Raw genomic sequence first — 12,971 nt, forward strand, 5'->3', positions numbered from 1 at the left:
TATTTGGTTTTGTAATATTGGGCTCAAACTCACATCTGTGGGTTGCCCTACTTTAATTTGTGGACCTATTCTTTCTGTCTCTCCTGAGGACTGGTCCTCAGGCTCTCTCTGGATGCAATAGCGTTCAATGTGACCGCTTTGCTGGCAACCTCTGCAGACAGGCCTACCTTGTGAGTCGCATTGGTCTGTTGGATGTCGGCCTGACTCTCGTGGAATGTCCCATCATGACCTATTCCTCACACCGCATTCCTGGAGCCAGTCTCTGCGTTTTGCTCCAGCCTGTTCCTGACGAATATCCTTTAACTCTTTCATTATTTCAGTGACAGCACTCATAAAGGTTCCGATCAGATCTTGGCCAGACTGCGCTTGTTGGGTGACCGTTTCCCTAGGTAATGGAGTGTCAGGCATGATATATTGTCTGGCCTCTTCATAATTTCCACCTTTCATTTGTTCTGAAGGTGCGCCATATTCAATGTCGGCGTTCTGGTTAAGCCCAAGGATATCCAGCACAGCTGGAACTCTGAGAATGGGCATACAGGATTCTGACGTCTCCACATCCAAAGTTGGGCCCTTGTCACTTCTCCTCGTGCCCCTTCAATGAATAAATTAATAAGAGTTTCATCCACTTGCTCTACCTTCCACGGTTCTTGGGCTTGGATTGCCTGCATAGCTTCCTGCAGGCCCAGGGCTAACTCCCTCAGTGACTCTTGGGGTTGCTGCTTCCTGGCGTAAAGATGGTTCCAAAGTTCAGAAATAGTCCGTGAGTCAAATATACTTTCCAGTTTTTTGAAGATATCCTCTGGCGTCTTCCGTTCTTCATCCGCCCACGCTTTGACCTCCCGTAAGGCGGGACCTTTCAACTGCCCAATCATGATCTCCACACTTTGCTCATCACTAAGCGGGTATAGCCTAAACATCGACCGCATTTTGTCTTTGAATTATTTGAAGGCACTTGTACCCTGTGTGCATGTATCCCCAGAGTACGTTGGTAGCCAGGGGGCCCCAAAATAATACGGCGTTGTGATGGGTGATGCCTGTGTCTTATGTACCATACTACTGCTGGGTGAGACATTTTTGATGGTGAAGCTCTCTGTCTGGGTGAAGCAGGTAATAGTCTGTGGCCAGAGGTCGATGTAGGAGTTTGTGATGCTGACATTTTCGCGTCGTATCCTGTTCGCAGACGCTAAGTTGTAATAAACTACTATTACTTACAGATGTGAAGATTGCTCCAGTAAACATATGAAAAGTGAGTTCATTTGAGTAAATCCGACTTCTGTAGATTTAACAATTTTGCTTTTATTCCAAGAAACTGTCACACGGTTACAATACAATTGGTATGTGACTTCAACCAACAAGAACAGAATAATTAAGAAATTACTTTCAGTTAACATTAGTTCACATAAATAAGCGCAAACACCTTAGTATATTTTATTTGACAGGAACTGAACCGGAACCCACTCGGGCGGCTTTCCTCCGGAACCCTGTAAGCTGCAACGGTCAGTACATTGAACACCACATGAAATCACATAACATTGGACACTCAATAAATATCAACTCTATATATGGCCATTTACTGAACTTATCTTGAGCTACAGTCATTTATCTATTAGTCTAACTAATCTTATAAATATATCTAAACTGGTATATGAGCTCACTACTTTAGTAACAGTCCAGTGCTATTCTCACTTTTAGGCATGCAACGTTGCCCGGGTTGATGACTCTGACGGAGGCTATTTTATATACAGGTTGAGTCTCCCTTATCCAAAATGCTTGGGACCAGGGGCATTTTGGTTAACAGAATATTCTGTATTTTGGAATATTTGCATATCATAATGAAATATCTTGGGAATGGGACCCCAATATACACACAGAATGCATTTATGTGCTATATACACCTTATACACACAGCCTGCAGGTAATTGTATACAATATTTCCAAGAAATTTGTGGCTCAAGCAAAGTTTGTGTACATACATGAAATTAATTTATGTTTCATATACACCTTATACACATAGCCTGAAGGTATTTTTATACAATATTTTTAATAATTTGTGCCTTAGACAAAGTTTGTGTAAACTGAAGCATCAAAAATCAAATTTTTCATTATCTCAGTCATGCCAAAATTATTCCGTATTTCGGAATATTTGGATATGGGAGACTCAACCTGTACTAGATAAGACAATGTCCCTGGTTAGGAGTTGCAACTTATCCAATCTCAATTTAAGTCTCCATTGTGCTATTTCTCTCTCTATCTCCACTGTTGTAGCAATTTGGCTGGCAATATTTATTAATAGGGTGCCTTCCAGTGTTAGTACTGAGGGGAGCTGCTCTGGTACTATAAGGGTGGATGGTTAGTTGCAGTCTTACGGACTTGAGGCTCACAGTCTACCTGTTGACTGATTGTCTGAAACTTTCACAAAGGGTCCGGTGTCTCTATCTGCAGATTATCACGTCTCTGGCTGCCGACTGTTGCCAGGTAGGTGCGCAGCTCTGGTCCTCTTCTCTGTTACCTCAGGACTGCAACTGCCAACTGCTGCTCCCTGCCAACTGACACCTGCTTGACACTGGTCTTGTGACCTGCTGCTCCTGACCTCTTCAGCAGCTGCAGTGACTGCTGGGAATTGTCTGCCTATATAATGCCGGACGTAATAACTCACATAGTGGGGTATTACATATTTCCCCACTTGAATTATGCGTGTCCTCACGCAACAGGCAACACTCAAAACCCACTGTAGAACAGTCTCTTGTACATTATGGCATCATCAACAACATAAAATGTAATGTTATTATGAAAAGGCAAACACAGTATATGACAAGCATCCAATAACTTAACATCGTATTGGCAATACACCTTTGTTGCGCTTTCTAGACCTGCATATAGCCTGCTGCAACCTGAAAATGAACTCCTCACCACTTATAGTGGTGTACTCACTATCTGGGCCATGTTTCTCAGGAGAAAGCTATGTTACGACCTCTTTAGCTTCACTAGGGGTTTCTACAGGAACATTAGAATCAGACTGTGACATAAGCAAATCTGGGCTATTGTGTTTAAGGGACCCTGATCCCTCTGTTGTGGCTATGTGAATCACCATTTCAGTGTTTCTTTCCCAGTTAGTGGCTCTTAACTTCGCCTGATTGAGGTAATACGTTCTAGAATCGATATTCATCACTCTAGATTTACTCTCAGGTACTGGCTGTGGAGAAAGTTCTTGCCTGACTATGGGCCTGATTCAGAGCTGAACGCTCTGACCAGAGCGCTCGCTCTGAATCAGGGCCCTCCTCCATGAAAATGGAGCGGCCTCCTGGCCGCTCGTATAGCTGTGGGTGACCACCCACAGCATATGCGAGCGGCCAAAAAGATGGTCGCGATGGTCTTGACCATTGCGACCATCGGACTTGCGATGGAGACCCTGCGGTAGGGTCTCCCTGCCACAAGCCCTGGAGTGATTTTGGCTCTATCAGAGCCAAAATCACTCATACTGACATCACTAGTGATGTTAGTGGGGCCGGCTTCAGACGGAAGGCGTTCCCATGGGAACACCTCCGTCTGGCAGGCAATCCCACCAAAGGGGGCGTGCTGTCAATCAACATCGACAGCACGCCCCCTTTGGTGCGAGACCCGGAGCGATGGAAAGCCCGTCGCTCCCCGGGTCTCGCGCATGCGCATGATGGAGCTCCCTCCGTCCTGCGCATGCGCAGTGGGGAACATCGACCCGCTTGCGAGCGTACTGCCACTCGCGAGCGGGTCTGAATGACCCCCTATGTTCTGCGGACTCTGCAGCACTGCCTCTCTCTGTTCATCCACAACTGGTTTGTCCGTTCCTTCCTATGGTTCACTCTTCACGTGGTCATCAAAGTATTGTTGGTTGTATTCATAGTGTTTCGGTAGATAATATGGTGTGTATTGATGTGCCGGAAAAGGCTGTTGTTTATTTATTCTTTCTGCCACACTTCCAACTTCTTCGGTCTCCTTTCCATATTCATGGTACCGATAGTTTTGCTGGTAATTATGTGGAGAACCTCTGCGATGTGAAAAAAAACAATAATGCTGACGATCTGCTGCATATCTACTCCCTTGAACTGGAACACCACCAGGACCAGTGACATTTGCTGCCTATAGACCATTTTCCCCACTGACGATATTAAACTCTACAGTCTCTCCATCTCCCAAACTGCGGAAGTACCTTCTGGGGTTGTTTTTCTTAACGGCAGTATAATGTACAAACACGTCCTCCTTGGTGTCCTTCCAGTTCACGAAACCATAGCTGCGTCGCACGTGGAACCATACAACTTTGCCTGAAATTCTATTTGCTATAGCTGATGTAACATCACCTGCTGATGGCAAGCCTTTTATTTGGTTTTGTAATATTGGGCTCAAACTCACATCTGTGGGTTGCCCTACTTTCATTTGTGGACCTATTCTTTCTGTCTCTCCTGAGGACTGGTCCTCAGGCTCTCTCTGGATGCAATAGCGTTCAATGTGACCGCTTTGCTGGCAACCTCTGCAGACAGGCCTACCTTGTGAGTCGCATTGGTCTGTTGGATGTCGGCCTGACTCTCGTGGAATGTCCCATCATGACCGATTCCTCACACCGCATTCCTGGAGCCAGTCTCTGCGTTTTGCTCCAGCCTGTTCCTGACGAATATCCTTTAACTCTTTCATTATTTCAGTGACAGCACTCATAAAGGTTCCGATCAGATCTTGGCCAGACTGCGCTTGTTGGGTGACCGTTTCCCTAGGTAATGGAGTGTCAGGCATGATATATTGTCTGGCCTCTTCATAATTTCCACCTTTCATTTGTTCTGAAGGTGCACCATATTCAATGTCGGCGTTCTGGTTAAGCCCAAGGATATCCAGCACAGCTGGAACTCTGAGAATGGGCATACAGGATTCTGACGTCTCCACATCCAAAGTTGGGCCCTTGTCACTTCTCCTCGTGCCCCTTCAATGAATAAATTAATAAGAGTTTCATCCACTTGCTCTACCTTCCACGGTTCTCGGGCTTGGATTGCCTGCATAGCTTCCTGCAGGCCCAGGGCTAACTCCCTCAGTGACTCTTGGGGTTGCTGCTTCCTGGCGTAAAGATGGTTCCAAAGTTCAGAAATAGTCCGTGAGTCAAATATACTTTCCAGTTTTTTGAAGATATCCTCTGGCGTCTTCCGTTCTTCATCCGCCCACGCTTTGACCTCCCGTAAGGCGAGACCTTTCAACTGCCCAATCATGATCTCCACACTTTGCTCATCACTAAGCGGGTATAGCCTAAACATCGACCGCATTTTGTCTTTGAATTATTTGAAGGCACTTGTACCCTGTGTGCATGTATCCCCAGAGTACGTTGGTAGCCAGGGGGCCCCAAAATAATACGGCGTTGTGATGGGTGATGCCTGTGTCGTATGTACCATACTACTGCTGGGTGAGACATTTTTGATGGTGAAGCTCTCTGTCTGGGTGAAGCAGGTAATAGTCTGTGGCCAGAGGTCGATGTAGGAGTTTGTGATGCTGACATTTTCGCGTCGTATCCTGTTCGCAGACGCTAAGTTGTAATAAACTACTATTACTTACAGATGTGAAGATTGCTCCAGTAAACATATGAAAAGCGAGTTCATTTGAGTAAATCCGACTTCTGTAGATTTAACAATTTTGCTTTTATTCCAAGAAACTGTCACACGGTTACAATACAATTGGTATGTGACTTCAACCAACAAGAACAGAATAATTAAGAAATTACTTTCAGTTAACATTAGTTCACATAAATAAGCGCAAACACCTTAGTATATTTTATTTGACAGGAACTGAACCAGAACCCACTCGGGCGGCTTTCCTCCGGAACCCTGTAAGCTGCAACGGTCAGTACATTGAACACCACATGAAATCACATAACATTGGACACTCAATAAATATCAACTCTATATATGGCCATTTACTGAACTTATCTTGAGCTACAGTCATTTATCTATTAGTCTAACTAATCTTATAAATATATCTAAACTGGTATATGAGCTCACTACTTTAGTAACAGTCCAGTGCTATTCTCACTTTTAGGCATGCAACGTTGCCCGGGTTGATGACTCTGACGGAGGCTATTTTATATACAGGTTGAGTCTCCCTTATCCAAAATGCTTGGGACCAGGGGCATTTTGGTTAACAGAATATTCTGTATTTTGGAATATTTGCATATCATAATGAAATATCTTGGGAATGGGACCCCAATATACACACAGAATGCATTTATGTGCTATATACACCTTATACACACAGCCTGCAGGTAATTGTATACAATATTTCCAAGAAATTTGTGGCTCAAGCAAAGTTTGTGTACATACATGAAATTAATTTATGTTTCATATACAACCTTATACACATAGCCTGAAGGTATTTTTATACAATATTTTTAATAATTTGTGCCTTAGACAAAGTTTGTGTAAACTGAAGCATCAAAAATTAAATTTTTCATTATCTCAGTCATGCCAAAATTATTCCGTATTTCGGAATATTTGGATATGGGAGACTCAACCTGTACTAGATAAGACAATGTCCCTGGTTAGGAGTTGCAACTTATCCAATCTCAATTTAAGTCTCCATTGTGCTATTTCTCTCTCTATCTCCACTGTTGTAGCAATTTGGCTGGCAATATTTATTAATAGGGTGCCTTCCAGTGTTAGTACTGAGGGGAGCTGCTCTGGTACTATAAGGGTGGATGGTTAGTTGCAGTCTTACGGACTTGAGGCTCACAGTCTACCTGTTGACTGATTGTCCGAAACTTTCACAAAGGGTCCGGTGTCTCCATCTGCAGATTATCACGTCTCTGGCTGCCGACTGTTGCCAGGTAGGTGCGCAGCTCTGGTCCTCTTCTCTGTTACCTCAGGACTGCAACTGCCAACTGCTGCTCCCTGCCAACTGACACCTGCTTGACACTGGTCTTGTGACCTGCTGCTCCTGACCTCTTCAGCAGCTGCAGTGACTGCTGGGAATTGTCTGCCTATATAATGCCGGAAGTAATAACTCACATAGTGGGGTATTACATATTTCCCCACTTGAATTATGCGTGTCCTCACGCAACAGGCAACACTCAAAACCCACTGTAGAACAGTCTCTTGTACATTATGGCATCATCAACAACATAAAATGTAATGTTATTATGAAAAGGCAAACACAGTATATGACAAGCATCCAATAACTTAACATCGTATTGGCAATACACCTTTGTTGCGCTTTCTAGACCTGCATATAGCCTGCTGCAACCTGAAAATGAACTCCTCACCACTTATAGTGGTGTACTCACTATCTGGGCCATGTTTCTCAGGAGAAAGCTATGTTACGACCTCTTTAGCTTCACTAGGGGTTTCTACAGGAACATTAGAATCAGACTGTGACATAAGCAAATCTGGGCTATTGTGTTTAAGGGACCCTGATCCCTCTGTTGTGGCTATGTGAATCACCATTTCAGTGTTTCTTTCCCAGTTAGTGGCTCTTAACTTCGCCTGATTGAGGTAATACGTTCTAGAATCGATATTCATCACTCTAGATTTACTCTCAGGTACTGGCTGTGGAGAAAGTTCTTGCCTGACTATGGGCCTGATTCAGAGCTGAACGCTCTGACCAGAGCGCTCGCTCTGAATCAGGGCCCTCCTCCATGAAAATGGAGCGGCCTCCTGGCCGCTCGTATAGCTGTGGGTGACCACCCACAGCATATGCGAGCGGCCAAAAAGATGGTCGCGATGGTCTTGACCATTGCGACCATCGGACTTGCGATGGAGACCCTGCGGTAGGGTCTCCCTGCCACAAGCCCTGGAGTGATTTTGGCTCTATCAGAGCCAAAATCACTCATACTGACATCACTAGTGATGTTAGTGGGGCCGGCTTCAGACGGAAGGCGTTCCCATGGGAACGCCTCCGTCTGGCAGGCAATCCCACCAAAGGGGGCGTGCTGTCAATCAACATCGACAGCACGCCCCTTTTGGTGCGAGACCCGGAGCGATGGAAAGCCCGTCGCTCCCCGGGTCTCGCGCATGCGCATGACGGAGCTCCCTCCGTCCTGCGCATGCGCAGTGGGGAACATCGACCCGCTTGCGAGCGTACTGCCACTCGCGAGCGGGTCTGAATGACCCCCTATGTTCTGCGGACTCTGCAGCACTGCCTCTCTCTGTTCGTCCACAACTGGTTTGTCCGTTCCTTCCTATGGTTCACTCTTCACGTGGTCATCAAAGTATTGTTGGTTGTATTCATAGTGTTTCGGTAGATAATATGGTGTGTATTGATGTGCCGGAAAAGGCTGTTGTTTATTTATTCTTTCTGCCACACTTCCAACTTCTTCGGTCTCCTTTCCATATTCATGGTACCGATAGTTTTGCTGGTAATTATGTGGAGAACCTCTGCGATGTGAAAAAAAACAATAATGCTGACGATCTGCTGCATATCTACTCCCTTGAACTGGAACACCACCAGGACCAGTGACATTTGCTGCCTATAGACCATTTTCCCCACTGACGATATTAAACTCTACAGTCTCTCCATCTCCCAAACTGCGGAAGTACCTTCTGGGGTTGTTTTTCTTAACGGCAGTATAAGGTACAAACACGTCCTCCTTGGTGTCCTTCCAGTTCACGAAACCATAGCTGCGTCGCACGTGGAACCATACAACTTTGCCTGAAATTCTATTTGCTATAGCTGATGTAACATCACCTGCTGATGGCATGCCTTTTATTTGGTTTTGTAATATTGGGCTCAAACTCACATCTGTGGATTGCCCTACTTTCATTTGTGGACCTATTCTTTCTGTCTCTCCTGAGGACTGGTCCTCAGGCTCTCTCTGGATGCAATAGCGTTCAATGTGACCGCTTTGCTGGCAACCTCTGCAGACAGGCCTACCTTGTGAGTCGCATTGGTCTGTTGGATGTCGGCCTGACTCTCGTGGAATGTCCCATCATGACCGATTCCTCACACCGCATTCCTGGAGCCAGTCTCTGCGTTTTGCTCCAGCCTGTTCCTGACGAATATCCTTTAACTCTTTCATTATTTCAGTGACAGCACTCATAAAGGTTCCGATCAGATCTTGGCCAGACTGCGCTTGTTGGGTGACCGTTTCCCTAGGTAATGGAGTGTCAGGCATGATATATTGTCTGGCCTCTTCATAATTTCCACCTTTCATTTGTTCTGAAGGTGCACCATATTCAATGTCGGCGTTCTGGTTAAGCCCAAGGATATCCAGCACAGCTGGAACTCTGAGAATGGGCATACAGGATTCTGACGTCTCCACATCCAAAGTTGGGCCCTTGTCACTTCTCCTCGTGCCCCTTCAATGAATAAATTAATAAGAGTTTCATCCACTTGCTCTACCTTCCACGGTTCTCGGGCTTGGATTGCCTGCATAGCTTCCTGCAGGCCCAGGGCTAACTCCCTCAGTGACTCTTGGGGTTGCTGCTTCCTGGCGTAAAGATGGTTCCAAAGTTCAGAAATAGTCCGTGAGTCAAATATACTTTCCAGTTTTTTGAAGATATCCTCTGGCGTCTTCCGTTCTTCATCCGCCCACGCTTTGACCTCCCGTAAGGCGAGACCTTTCAACTGCCCAATCACGATCTCCACACTTTGCTCATCACTAAGCGGGTATAGCCTAAACATCGACCGCATTTTGTCTTTGAATTATTTGAAGGCACTTGTACCCTGTGTGCATGTATCCCCAGAGTACGTTGGTAGCCAGGGGGCCCCAAAATAATACGGCGTTGTGATGGGTGATGCCTGTGTCGTATGTACCATACTACTGCTGGGTGAGACATTTTTGATGGTGAAGCTCTCTGTCTGGGTGAAGCAGGTAATAGTCTGTGGCCAGAGGTCGATGTAGGAGTTTGTGATGCTGACATTTTCGCGTCGTATCCTGTTCGCAGACGCTAAGTTGTAATAAACTACTATTACTTACAGATGTGAAGATTGCTCCAGTAAACATATGAAAAGCGAGTTCATTTGAGTAAATCCGACTTCTGTAGATTTAACAATTTTGCTTTTATTCCAAGAAACTGTCACACGGTTACAATACAATTGGTATGTGACTTCAACCAACAAGAACAGAATAATTAAGAAATTACTTTCAGTTAACATTAGTTCACATAAATAAGCGCAAACACCTTAGTATATTTTATTTGACAGGAACTGAACCGGAACCCACTCGGGCGGCTTTCCTCCGGAACCCTGTAAGCTGCAACGGTCAGTACATTGAACACCACATGAAATCACATAACATTGGACACTCAATAAATATCAACTCTATATATGGCCATTTACTGAACTTATCTTGAGCTACAGTCATTTATCTATTAATCTAACTAATCTTATAAATATATCTAAACTGGTATATGAGCTCACTACTTTAGTAACAGTCCAGTGCTATTCTCACTTTTAGGCATGCAACGTTGCCCGGGTTGATGACTCTGACGGAGGCTATTTTATATACAGGTTGAGTCTCCCTTATCCAAAATGCTTGGGACCAGGGGCATTTTGGTTAACAGAATATTCTGTATTTTGGAATATTTGCATATCATAATGAAATATCTTGGGAATGGGACCCCAATATACACACAGAATGCATTTATGTGCTATATACACCTTATACACACAGCCTGCAGGTAATTGTATACAATATTTCCAATAAATTTGTGGCTCAAGCTAAGTTTGTGTACATACATGAAATTAATTTATGTTTCATATACACCTTATACACATAGCCTGAAGGTATTTTTATACAATATTTTTAATAATTTGTGCCTTAGACAAAGTTTGTGTACACTGAAGCATCAAAAATCAAATTTTTCATTATCTCAGTCATGCCAAAATTATTCCGTATTTCGGAATATTTGGATATGGGAGACTCAACCTGTACTAGATAAGACAATGTCCCTGGTTAGGAGTTGCAACTTATCCAATCTCAATTTAAGTCTCCATTGTGCTATTTCTCTCTATCTCCACTGCCAGCAATTTGGCTGGCAGTATTTATTAATAGGGTGCCTTCCAGTGTTAATAATCAGTACTGAGGGGAGCTGCTCTGGTACTATAAGGGTGGATGGTAGTTAGCTGCAGTCTTACGGACTTGAGGCTCACAGTCTACCTGCTGACTGATTGTCCGAAACTTTCACAAAGGGTCCGGTGTCTCCATCTGCAGATTATCGCGTCTCTGGTTGCCGACTGTTGCCAGGTAGGTGCGCAGCTCTGGTCCTCTTCTCTGTTACCTCAGGACTGCAACTGCCACCTGCTGCTCCCTGCCTACTGACACCTGCTTGACACTGGTCATGTGACCTGCTGCTCCTGACCTCTTCAGCAGCTGCAGTGACTGCTGGGAATTGTCTGCCTATATAATGCCGGACGTAATAACTCACATAGTGGGGTATTACATATTTCCCCACTTGAATTATGCGTGTCCTCATGCAACAGGCAACACTCAAAACCCACTGTAGAACAGTCTCTTGTACATTATGGCATCATCAACAACATAAAATGTAATGTTATTATGAAAAGGCAAACACAGTATATGACAAGCATCCAATAACTTAACATCGTATTGGCAATACACCTTTGTTGCGCTTTCTAGACCTGCATATAGCCTGCTGCAACCTGAAAATGAACTCCTCACCACTTATAGTGGTGTACTCACTATCTGGGCCATGTTTCTCAGGAGAAAGCTATGTTACGACCTCTTTAGCTTCACTAGGGGTTTCTACAGGAACATTAGAATCAGACTGTGACATAAGCAAATCTGGGCTATTGTGTTTAAGGGACCCCGATCCCTCTGTTGTGGCTATGTGAATCACCATTTCAGTGTTTCTTTCCCAGTTAGTGGCTCTTAACTTCGCCTGATTGAGGTAATACGTTCTAGAATCGATATTCATCACTCTAGATTTACTCTCAGGTACTGGCTGTGGAGAAAGTTCTTGCCTGACTATGGGCCTGATTCAGAGCTGAACGCTCTGACCAGAGCGCTCGCTCTGAATCAGGGCCCTCCTCCATGAAAATGGAGCGGCCTCCTGGCCGCTCGTATAGCTGTGGGTGACCACCCACAGCATATGCGAGCGGCCAAAAAGATGGTCGCGATGGTCTTGACCATTGCGACCATCGGACTTGCGATGGAGACCCTGCGGTAGGGTCTCCCTGCCACAAGCCCTGGAGTGATTTTGGCTCTATCAGAGCCAAAATCACTCACACTGACATCACTAGTGATGTTAGTGGGGCCGGCTTCAGACGGAAGGCGTTCCCATGGGAACGCCTCCATCTGGCAGGCAATCCCACGAAAGGGGGCGTGCTGTCAATCAACATCGACAGCACGCCCCCTTTGGTGCGAGACCCGGAGCGATGGAAAGCCCGTCGCTCCCCGGGTCTCGCGCATGCGCATGACGGAGCTCCCTCCGTCCTGCGCATGCGCAGTGGGGAACATCGACCCGCTTGCGAGCGTACTGCCACTCGCGAGCGGGTCTGAATGACCCCCTATGTTCTGCGGACTCTGCAGCACTGCCTCTCTCTGTTCGTCCACAACTGGTTTGTCCGTTCCTTCCTATGGTTCACTCTTCACGTGGTCATCAAAGTATTGTTGGTTGTATTCATAGTGTTTCGGTAGATAATATGGTGTGTATTGATGTGCCGGAAAAGGCTGTTGTTTATTTATTCTTTCTGCCACACTTCCAACTTCTTCGGTCTCCTTTCCATATTCATGGTACCGATAGTTTTGCTGGTAATTATGTGGAGAACCTCTGCGATGTGAAAAAAAACAATAATGCTGACGATCTGCTGCATATCTACTCCCTTGAACTGGAACACCACCAGGACCAGTGACATTTGCTGCCTATAGACCATTTTCCCCACTGACGATATTAAACTCTACAGTCTCTCCATCTCCCAAACTACGGAAGTACCTTCTGGGGTTGTTTTTCTTAACGGCAGTATAATGTACAAACACGTCCTCCTTGGTGTCCTTCCAGTTCACGAAACCATAG

This window comes from Taudactylus pleione, unplaced genomic scaffold, assembly GCF_031769625.1.
Source record: "Taudactylus pleione unplaced genomic scaffold, aTauple2 ptg000817l, whole genome shotgun sequence".
NCBI lineage: Eukaryota > Metazoa > Chordata > Amphibia > Anura > Myobatrachidae > Taudactylus > Taudactylus pleione.